Here is a 12,189-nt window from a genome sequence, read left to right as displayed (position 1 = left end):
TATTTGTTTTTTGGGTGTTGAATTTGATAAGTTCTTTATATATTTGGGATACTAACCCTTTATCTGATATGTCATTTGCAAATATCTTCTCCCATTCTGTCAGTTGCCTTTTAGTTCCATTGTATTTATATATTACATTTTGCTTATCCACTCATCCATCAATGGACACTATGGGTTGTTTCCAATTTTGGCTATTGTGAGTGATGCTATTATGAACATGGGTGTACAAATATCTGTTCTAGTCTCTACTTTCAGTTCTTTTGGATATATACCCAGAAGTGGAATTGCTGGATTATAAATTCTCATTATGGTTTTAACTTGCACCATTCTATTGACTGATCGTGTTGGACATCTTTTCATGTGCCTATTTTCCATTTGCATTTCCTCTTTGAAACGTGTCTGTTCAAATATTTAGCAAATTTTTGTGTGTGCTTTTTGTCTTAATATTACTGAATTTTCAGAGCTCTTTATATAGTCTAGACACAAGTTCTTTACGATATATACACTTTGCAAATATTTTCTCCCACTTCTGCCTTGTCTGTTCATTCTAAGAGTGCCTTTTGAAGAGGAGAGGTTTCAAATTTCGAGGTTTTAAATTTTAATTAACTATATATTATGGATTATGCTCTTGGTATTGTATCTAAGAAGTCTTTACTTAATTAGGGTCACAAAGATTGTCTCCTGTGTTTTCTTTTATACATTTAACAGCTTTATGTTTTACATTTATGTCTTTGGTCCATTTTGAGTTAATTTTTGAGTATGCTGTGAGGTATGGATCCAAGTTTATTCATTTATGTTTGTTTTGCATATGGATATGCAATTATTCCAGTAGCATTTGTTGAAAAAGCATCCTTTCCCACTGCATTTCCTTTGTGATTTTTTCAAAATTCAGTTGTGCATATATTTGAGAGTTTATGTCTGAACTCTGATTTGTCTGTCTTTACACCAGTGCCCTATTGTCTTGATTACTATAGATTCATCATGAGTATTGAAAGCAGGTAGTGTTATATCTCCATCTTTGTTGTTATTTTTCAGCATTATTTTGACTATTCTACATTATTTGAATTTCCATATGAATTTTAGAATCAGTTTGTCAACTTCTACAAAAAGCCTGAGACATTTATTGTGATTGCTTTGAATCAGTAGAACGGTTTTGAGAGAATTGACTTCTTAACACTATTAGTTCTTCCAACCTTGGCCAAGATATATCTTTCCATTTATTTAGTCCCTTTTATTGCTTTCAGAAATATTGTATAGATTTCAGTGTACAAGTGTTTTGTATCTTTTTTCAGATTTATTGCTAAGTATTTCATTTTTTTAATGTTTATTTTTGAGAGAGAGAGAGAGAGAGACCATGGGGGAGAGTCAGAGAGAGAGGGAGACACAGAATCTGAAGCAGGCTCTAGGCTCTGAGCTGTCAGCACAGAGCCCAATGTGGAGCTCGAACTTATGAACCATGAGATCATGACCTGAGCTGAAATCTGAGCCACGCAGGTGCCCTGTAAGTATTTCATATTTTTGATGTTATTATAAATGTTTCTTTAAATTTTAATTCCTGTTTATTACTATTATATAGAAATATAGTAGAGTTAAGTATATTGGACTCAGATCCTACAGCCTTGCTAAACGTATTTATCAGTTCTAGTAGCCTTTTTGTAGATTCCATCAAATTTATTATGTAGATAATCATGTAGTCTGCAAATAAACACAATTTTAGTTCCTTTTTTCCCCAATCTTTACTCCTCCCCCCCCCCTTTTTTTTTGTTGGCTGATTACATTGACTATAATTTCCAGTAAAATGCTGAAGAGCTGTTGTGGGAGAGGATATCTTGTATTTTTCCTGATATTAACAGGGAATCACTTAGAATTTCATCAAGTATGATGTTGGCTGTGTGTGTGTGTGTGTGTGTGTGTGTGTGTGTTTAGAAGCTGTTTGTCAGTTTGAGGAATTTACCTTCTACTTTGGTTTGCTGAGAGGTTTTATTAAGAAGGGACGTTGAATTTTTCAAATGCTTCTGTGTCGATTAAGATGATTAAATACATATTTTAAGTTTGTTAATATAGTGAATTATACTGGTTGGTTTTCAAATGTTAAACTATTCTTACATTCCTGGATAAATTCCACTTGGTCATGATGTATTTTCCTTTGAATATATTTTTAGATTAGATTTTCAAAATTGTTAAGAAATTTTATATCTCTGTTTATAAAGTATATTGTTTGTGGCTTTCTTTTAATGTTTTTGTCTGGTTTTTGTATCTGGGTAATTCTGGTCTCATTGTATAAGTAGGGAAGTATTGCCTTTTATTCAATTTTTTGAAACAGTTTGTGTAAAATTACTATGATTTCATTCTTATATGTTTGATATAACTTACCAATAAAGCCATCTGGGTCTGGGATTTTCCTTATGGGAATAATTTTTACTGTGATTTCAATTTCTTTAATAGAACCAGAGCTATTTGTTTTACCTTTTTCTTCTTGAGTGAATTTTCATAATTTTTATCTTCAAGGAATTTGTTCATTTTGTCTATTGTCATATTGATTTACATAAAATAGTTTATATTATTTTCTTATTATCCTTTTAATACCTGTAGAATCTGTAGTGTTGTCACTCTGTCCTTCAAGACACTGATAATTTCTGTCTTCTCTCTTTTTTTCCTGATTAGTTTTGGCTAGGAGTTTAACAATTTTATTGATATTTTGAAAGAAATTGCTTTTGATATTACTGATTACTGTTTTTTCCATCTTCTAGTTCACTAATTTGTGTCTTAATCTTTATTGTTTTTTCTTCTGCCAAGTTTGTCTTACTTTTTTTTTTCATATTTTTCTAGTTTCTTTATTTCTTCCTTCCTTCCTTTTACTTTCTTTCTTTTTTTTTTTAGAGAGAGAAAGAGCACAGCAGCAGGGGAGAGGTGCAGAGGGAGAGAGAGAGAAAGAGAGAGACAGAATTTTAAGCAGACTCCATGCTCATTGTGGAGCCTCATGTGGGGCTTGATCCCATGACCTGAGCTGAAACCAAGAGTTGGATGCTAAACTGTCTGAGCCAGGTGCCCCTTCTAGTTTCTTAATGTAGAAGCTGTAGTCATTGATTTGAAACTTTTCTAATTTAAGTGTTTTAGTGCTATAAATTTCCTTAGGACTGCTTTAATGTCCTACACATTCTGATATATTGTGTTTTTGTTTTCATTCAGTTCAGAGTACAGTATTTTCTATTTCTCTTTTTATTTCTTCTTTACTACACAAGTTATTTAGTTATTAACTATTTAGTCATCTTCTAAGGATTTTTCTGTCATTGATATCTAATTTAATTTCATGTGGTCAGATAAATATACTTTGTATCCCCTTATATGGATCTGTGAGGTCTCATGTGCTCTGGCCCCTACTGTCTGACCATATATTGTACCATTCTCCCCTTTCTCAATCAAGTCTTTTTACTGTGTTTTGAACATTCTAAGCCCATGGCTGCCCCAGGTCTTTGTACCATTACCTTTCTCTGGGACTTTTGTCCACCATTCAGGCACATGACTGACTCCTCAGTTTTTTTCAGTTTTGTGCTCAATGTCACCTTAGCAGAGAGGCCATTTACCACTCAAAACCACAATGGGAGCTCCCACACCTTCTCTGCCCTATTTTTATCCATAACACTTAACATCTCATGGAGTGCATATGTATTTGTCTGTTGTCTCTCTCCCCCAACCAGAGTAAAAGGCCACAGAGAACAGGGTCCTGAAGTGCTTGCTGTTAGGTGCCCAGGGCTGGCACAGTACTTGCTTGCAGTGGGTGTTTAATATGCATTGAGTGAAGGAGTGAATGCTGTCCACTAAGCCCCAAGGGCTGCTCCAGATTTTAGCTAAGTCTGGTCCTTCTCTGTAAATGCACAAGCTGTTGTCACCCCTTTACTTTACCCATAGAGTTTCTCTGACAACTGAAAAGAAAATGGCTTCCACTTTGTAGAATAATGAGAAATAGTCATGTTTTTTAAAGCTGCTTACTAAGAACTCTCTCGTTCAATGAAAAACATTGTTTGGTTTTCTTAAGATCCAATTGTTATGCAGATTTGACAATGTATGCAGCTGGTCTTTCTCTTTATCTAAAAGCCCATCTGGGTTCTTCTCAAGAAAACCATATTCTAAATGGAATTCTTTAAAGTTGCAGCCCCCTCCCCTTTTTTTTCTTTTTATTATTTTTTTAAAATTTTTTTTTCAACGTTTATTTATTTTTGGGACAGAGAGAGACAGAGCATGAACGGGGGAGGGGCAGAGAGAGAGGGAGACACAGAATGGGAAACAGGCTCCAGGCTCTGAGCCATCAGCCCAGAGCCCAACGCGGGGCTCGAACTCACGGACCGGGACCGCGAGATCGTGACCTGGCTGAAGTCGGACGCTTAACCGACTGCGCCACCCAGGCGCCCCCTCCCCTTTTTTTTCAAATCAAGCTGTAACACAGCTATACTGTGACTCAGTACTTACTGGCCTAACTTTGTTAAATGCTTTGTAAATCCAAAGGTTTATAAATTTTAAAGAAGAGTACAAAATCCTGTAACCATCATGTTATTTTAAATGTTGGAATTGACATCCAGACCCAAATGTACTATTTGTGTAGTGATTAATGAAGTGTCATTTTAAATGTGCCTGGTGCTTTTTGTGTGTTTATTTTGATGCCAAAAGATTTTTTTCTTTGAATCAGTAAGACAGGGTCAGAAGGACTTCTATAACTTGAAAAGAGATTACAGTCTTTCCTCCCTCACTGAGGACATCTCAAACTTCTGAATTTTCTTCTCAGAATCATAACCTCCTGTAACATGAAGGGCTAACATGCCCTCCTGTCCTGCAGTAGGCTGCCATCCTCAGGGAAACTCACAGGCAGGTAGCTCACCTGGCTGGCCTCTCTGCAGAGTGCCATTGCAGTCAGGCCTGGACCAGAGAGTCAGTAAGGACCGTAGGGTAGCCAGTTTGGGAACCATGTCTGTCCACTGAGGGCCCCCGAGTCGACATCTGGGCTACTCCTAGGAGTGCCCTTGTTTTCTAATCATTCCTCAGTCTGTCACTGCTATCCCTCCATTGCATTCTTCAACTGCTTTTTACCAGTTCTGTGTAGTGAGGCTGGTTACCTCTTATTCTGAAAATCATTTTTTTCCACTGAAGATTAATCTTATTCTAAATATTATTACCCACTCACAAATTAAACATAACAAATGAAACTTATACCATTTCATTTTTGTTTTAGAAACTTAAACCAAAGCTTAATCATTCAGAGTATTTATATTATACTCCTTCCAAAGGGTGAGAATATTCTTAATAAATGTGAATGGTTTCTCTGCCTGGTTTGAGTTTCTTAATGCACATAACACTCATGCACTAGAATAGAACCTAGGTGCCCAGATAGGAGATAGGATGATTTCAGGGGAATCTTGAGACTTCTAATGTCCAAATTCCATGGCTATGAATTGCTATTGACCCATGTGAACTGACTAAAGGCTGAAATTCCATCTTTAGAGTCATCCCTTTATATCAAAGCTGTTCTACATCGTGGTAGTGTGAAGAGATAAAAAGAAGAGGCATACGGTGTTTGGCACACAGCTGGGTCTCAGTAAATATTTGTTGAATGATTTAAGAGAAATAATAATATAGCTAATAATTATTAAGTGTGAAATGGATTTTCCCCATTACTCCTCCTTGTTAAAGTGGGAGAATCATTCCCATCCCCTGGAGGAAAACACCCCAAGAGGATAAGCTGTGTGGTCCAGGCCTTGGGCTCTGACCAGTGGGGCCACTGGGCCCAGCACTCTGGCCCTAAGACTTGAAATTATATAGGCCATGCAGAAACAGAGAGAGATGGGAAACCTTCACTGAGAAACAGAAGCATGGGGATGCAGGCCTGCCTTGCCTGGCCTTTGATTCCTGAGGAATTTTTCATACAGTTTGGTACTACTAGTTGCTTCCAAAATGGGACTAGGAAATGTTTCCAATAGTTGAAAAGAATGCTCTTGATGATGATGCTTTTCACATGAATGCTTTGAGCCTTATTAAAAATATTGGGGGACACTGACACTCATGAGGACCTGCTCTACCTGGCACTATGGTAAGTGCCCAGCATGTGCTATTTCCATAAATTCCCAGGCATCACGATGGCCCATTGTCCTATGAGGGTTCTGGTACTCACAGTGGATGGGAACTTGCTCAAGGCCTTTCAGAGGCAAGTGGTAGGGCTGGGTTCCTCACAGATTTCTCTGCCCCAAGTCCAAGCTCTTTTTTTCCATACTCTGCCTCTTCCCATAGACATTTTGGAAGCACATGTCTTAGTGGAAAATAATCAGCATGGATGTTCAGGACTTGGTGGTGTTCCAATAAGTATGACAACTAATGTTGCCCATTCCTCAACCCAGAGAACAGATGTGTGCATCAGAAGAGCTCATGATCCTGTGGAACTATTGATGGCACAGAGCATCTTTGTCCTATCTGTCAGTGTATAATCAGGCTAAGGTTAGTGTACAAGCAGTAAAGACTAAAGAACTCAAGATACTGGAGAAGGTACAAAAAACATTGCCTAGGGCAAGTATCGATTTTTTTTTCTTAAATAGGAAAATTCAAGTGAATGGAAGTACATTCTACAGTTACAAGTTTTACAAGTGAAACATTTCCAAAGGCTATAACCTTGTCATTCGTGAGGTTCCTCTTCTAATACAGTGTTGTGTATGGAGATGCTGCTGCCAAGACCAGCTATCAGAGAATGCAGCTTTGGAGCCTTGTGGAGAGTCCAACAGTGAGATAGTGCTTCCAGGTGGAGTTCTGCCTCCAGTGACCACCTGCTCTCAGATCTGGGAGACATGACCAGTTTCAAAGTTTTAAAGATCTTGAAGGCCATGAGGGAAGCAGAGAGATAGTTGTTGAAGAGATGGGACTGGTCTGGAGTGTAGCATTAGCTGAGATACAGCAATAATGAGAGATAAGGAGCCAACTAGCTTGTGAAGAATTAATGATGTGGGCAAGGAAGGGGGAAAAAGAAAGTGTTCAAGGAGACTCCTGAGTGTGGCTTGAGAAACTGGGTCAGCAGCAATATCATTCATTGAGACAGGAGAGCGCTAATGCTATATGGATGACTTCAAATTCTTCGAAAATTCAGCCAAAAATAAAGACACAAGAATTTGTCCAAAACACTGTTGTTAAAGGCCAGTCAGTCCATTCTGAACAATGCCAACATCTCTGTAAATTACATAAAATACCATGTCAGATAATGGCTTGGTGCTATGTGGAGTACAGCAGTCTGAGGTGATAGAAATGTGCTTAATTTAAACTAATTTTAACCAAAATGAAGGTTTTTCTAGGCACCAGATATCCAATAGGCAGTGACATTATGTTGCATTAGGTTAAAGTGAAGTCACCCACAGAATAAAATGAAATGAAGTACCTCAATGATTAAAAAGCTAGAAATCAACTCCCTGTGAAATATTTCCCATCTGCTTCCCAATGCCATAGAAATGGTCTGGTCTGGTCTGCTCTCTTTCTCAATATGATATATGAACTGCATGAAAAAGTTGTTTTCAAGCTATATAATCTGAAAAGAACTAGCAATTAAAAGGACAAAACTACTAAAGTAGATATTATCTTTGTGCTGAGGACAAAAAATACATGTATGTTTTCATTGATCTTCCAAAATATGGCCTTTTATATGGAACTTCAAGGCAAAATTGGCATTTAAGAAGGATGTAGGCATTTCAACAAGAATGGTCTTAAGAGCATATTATTTATAAATGCATTTTCTACACCATCACTTGGAGGATATATATTTAAATGTGTGCCTGCGTATACTTTCCTTTTAAGTTCTTGGCTCTATAGCACACTTCCTTTTATGTAACAGTCAGGGTGATAATGGTAATGGATGCACTGTTCAGCATTTGCACATATTTATTTACAGGAAATTTCTTAAGTCATGGTTCCTTAGGTTTAAGACTAACAGGAGTATTAATGTCAAGGGTGTTCATCACTATACTCCTGCTGTTTATTGATATATCTCCAACTCATTTGAAGGTGTTGTCTGAACAGAATGTGTGTAAAAGTTCACCTCTAAATTTTCAGCTCCAGAACTCACTGTTCCTGCAATATTTACATATAGTTTCCTCCAACCTGAGTGTGGTTTCCTCACACACCTCTTGGGCAAATGAACTGTGTTGCCTTCCACATGGTGGAGCAGAGGGTTCTAATCTGACACTTACATGTCTGACGTGTGCAAACACCAGCAGACAGAACTACCCAAATCTTTTAAACTCGTGTTTATGGAATTTTCTGGAGGAACACAGAAGCTTGGATACCCTGGCCCTAATGTGTGTGCAAGAGCTGGCTTGCAAGAGCTGATTGCTAAATTTTCAGGATTTTTGCCACCCGGTTGTTAAACGTAGTTGTTATTAAAAATTAAGTTATGTAAACTTACAATTAAGTATATTAAAACAAAAGTAATAAATATTCAAAATGCATCTCTTCCTAATTAGTTTGCTACATTTTCCATTATGTATGCCCTTGAGGTTATTTACATTTGTTTTATCTGTGTGGTAGAAATGTTATATAACAGTGTGCTGCAGTGATCACTCACTGGCTCCATGTTTAATGGTGTCACATTTTTGTGCTTGAAATTAGTCATGGTGGGAGTATTAACACCATTTATTTTTACCAGCACACTTAGTATATAAGGAGAAATTTTTCTCCCTTGAAAATCTTGGTGTATAAATTCTTATGCACTAAAAATCATGCTTTGTCATTTTAGAATGCAGTGCTATCTTACTTCTAATATAATTTCTAATATTATAAACATCTACCATTTTTTGAGTGCCTACTTTTCTCCAGGCTTCGTATCAGGTACTGATATGCATCAATCTCATCTTTTACCTAAGTTGGAATGGAAACCTGGATCCCTTCGTTTAGATATTAAATCTCCCTACCACACATTTACTTGCTGTAAAAATCCTTTGTAGAACTTTCATTCTTTCAGGCTTAACCTTCAAACTGTATGTTAAAATTTTTAATGTTTATTTATTTTTGAGAGAGAGAGAGAGAGACAGACAGGGCATGAGTGGGGGATGGGCAGAGAGGGAGGGAGACACAGAACCCAAAGCAGGCTCCAGGCTCTGACCTGGCAGCACAGAGTCCAACATAGGGCTCGAACTCACAAACTGAACCCTTAGATTGTGACCTGAGCTGAAGTCGGACACTTAACTGACTGAGCCACCCAGATGCACCCCCCAATCCGTATGTTAAGATGCAAAAAAGCTGGGGTTCCTGGGTGGCTCAGTTGGTTGAGTCTCCCACTTTGGCTCAGGTTATGATTTCATGGCTTCAAGTTGTAGCCCCACATCGGGCTTGCTGTTGTCAGCACAAAGCCTGCTTCAGATCCTGTCCCCCTCTTGCTCTGCCCCTCCCTCGTTATGCTCTCTCTCTCAAAAATAAATAAAACATTAAAAAATTATAAAGATGCAACAAAGCTAAATGTCTGGAAATCGTGGTGGCCTCATGACTCTTGCTGCACCTCCTTTGATGTTGCAGTCACACGGTGCTGTGCTCCTCCAGGGGGCAGTGGAAACTTTAGAAAACAGCTTAGAAATGAGCAGCAGGACAGAGGATGCAGCCTTTTGCAGTGAGGGTTGAGGGGAAGCTGACCTTGACAAACCTTTGTGTACGTTGAAGTCGGCATGGAACCCACCATCTCCAGGACAGGGTGGGTAAAGCTACTAAATCAATACTTCAGACAAAGAATTGCCCATATTCTGTCCATATTTTTGGTATTTAAACATGGCAGCAGTAGCCTCATTCTTGAATCGGCATGGAATTCTAAATTATTTTCTTAACCTACAAAAGATAAGGTGCTCTCAATGTACCTGGATCATAAAGAATGCCTGTTTAGAGTAAAACTGCTCTACAAAAAGCCACATGTGATTCCCTCTCAACACAAAATGGGTACTTGGGACTGGGTGGGGTGTAACTACAGTACTTTCTGTGGATCCTATGTAATGTGGCAGTGGCTGTTAGGCTATTTGGTGTGGGATTCAGATGTCCCAATGTAGCAGGCCTAGAGGATCCAGAGTGTGGGCCAATGCTGGCCAGCAGAGACTGGTTTGTGAGCAAGAGTGTTTTCCTGGGAGCTGATGGAGGTGTCAGTCAGCACCTGCTGACACTCGCATGCAGTGATGGAAGGTATTGTCCATTTATCTCCACTTTCATTAATACTAAAAGAAAAATGTAGCCTGTCTGTTAAGTTGATGTACACAAACATCAAATCTAAAGTGGCAGTGTGTGTTTTGGGTCGAGCTATCTAGTTGTCAGCATAGTAAGGGGTTTCCAGACACCACTAGACATAGTCTCTAAACCAGCTGCTCTCCAAAGTGGATGGTTTTCCATAAGAAGAATGTAGTTTGGAGACCATGATATCCAATATAAAATAAGTCAGTTTGTATGTCATAAGATTGGAGCCTGGGTGGCTCAGTTGGTTAAGTGTCCGACTTCTGCTCAGGTCATGATCTCACAGTTCGTGCATTCGAGCCCTGTGTAGGTCTCTGTGCTGAGAGCTCAGAGCCTGGAGCCTACTTCAAATTCTGTGTCTCCCTCTCTCTCTGGCTCTCCCCCACTCATACTCTGTGTCTCTCTCAAAAATAAATTAAAACATTAAAAAAAGATTGGAGGTAACAGAAGTTTAAGCTTCTGTAGGAATTTAAGGTAGTAAAGAAGGAGTAGGGCAGGATGGATGTGCCCCAGAGAGAATTAGCTGGCACCCCCACAGCACCCTCAGCTTCTGTTCTAGGGCTCTATGATTTGGTAATTGCCCAGGAGCTATGTTGAGGCAGGCTGTCATCACAGCAGTGGCTCCTGCCCACCCATGATGCCTGTGGTCCACCGTGGGACTCAGGATGGCACCTGGCCATGCCTCCAAAAGGTGATCAGGCAACTGGCTTCTCTCTGGTTTTCAGAAGGGTCTTAATGCAGGGTTGCTGTGTAAAGGGGTGTATGAGATCTTTGAGCTTTCAGCACATGTAGCTGTTTTTCCTCTTCCTAGATTCAGGTTCTTTGAAGATCTGACCTAATAAGGATCTTTCTTCCCTGGGGAGGAATTTCTCTAGGAAACTGTCAGAGTCCTGACTGCCAGTAACCTTTCCTTTATTTGGCTCCTGATGAATCCTCCAGATCCACCTGATATGCTTGTATCTGACTAACCTCCAGCCTTTATGGCCACTTCTGAATTCTTTTACTAGGAACTCTCCACCCCACCAAACCAGTGAAAGCAAATGGACACAGAAGGTGTGTAGGAGCCCCAGACTGAGGGTGCCTCTTCAGCTCACTCACCCATGGCCTTGCCAGCTCTGCTAGAAAACCAAATTCCATTACAAGTACTAAGCACACACTGGGTGATACTTTCACCTGGCTCCTTTCTATTTAGGACAGATGTGTGTTTGGGGACAAACTCATTATTTGGGGTTAGATGTGTGTTGTACAATATTATATGTATTTCTGGGAGTTTAAGCCAAGTCTTTCTGTTGCTTTTTCTGAGGCTGTAATGTTAATAATACAATCCACTGAGTTCAGAAGCATAGCCCTGCCATGGACCATGACCCTAACTAGGCTTTTCCTTGACACGTTTTATCTCAATTGGATATCCACTGCTACATAAAGGATGGAGCAGAAAAGGAAAGGTATATTGGACAAGGAGACCAGCAGTGAGGCTTCTTCTGTGGTTCATTGAAATGTCATAATGCCTGGTCCACTTCTGTGCATGATAAACATTAGTTGACTGAAATATATTCCTCCTTTACATTTCCTGTGAGTCTCTCCTATACTTCAACCCCTCAGAAGGTGTGGCTGTATATTGTGCTTACTTATCAACATCTGGCTCTGTGCCTCTATAATGAACATTGAGAGCATGGTGAGTAGATTAAGAACTAAGCATGTATACTTTCACCCTCAGCTAATGAGAAGATGAGAAGATGACACAGTACAACCCCAGGGCTTATGTGGGTCATCCTCTCTCCCTGTCACATGGAATTATAGCACAGCAACAGGGAAAGGGGACATAGTGGTCTCAAGAAACTTTCAGATTAGAAAGTTTACTCCACATCATCATGGAACATTTGTAGGTGTTTGCTCCTTTGGGGAAAAAATGTAGATACAGAGGTACTCCTAACTTTCTCCTTTCTGTGTTGTCTAAAATAAACC

The 12,189-nt window shown here is 39.1% G+C and overlaps 1 protein-coding gene and 1 pseudogene across 1 annotated transcript in view; both read left to right on the top strand.

Annotated features, from left to right (window-relative positions):
- The window catches only part of OCA2 (OCA2 melanosomal transmembrane protein), a 504,528-nt gene that overhangs the window by 411,419 nt on the left and 80,920 nt on the right, over positions 1-12,189 (top strand). The gene's annotated exons all lie outside the window — the stretch shown is intronic.
- LOC122467751 overlaps positions 9,475-12,189 on the top strand; it is a 71,483-nt pseudogene continuing 68,768 nt past the window's right edge.

The sequence above is a fragment of the Prionailurus bengalensis genome, chromosome B3 (genome assembly GCF_016509475.1).
Source record: "Prionailurus bengalensis isolate Pbe53 chromosome B3, Fcat_Pben_1.1_paternal_pri, whole genome shotgun sequence".
NCBI lineage: Eukaryota > Metazoa > Chordata > Mammalia > Carnivora > Felidae > Prionailurus > Prionailurus bengalensis.
The sequence above is the reverse complement of the archived record's forward strand: the minus strand, read 5'-3'. Positions and strand labels throughout refer to the sequence as shown.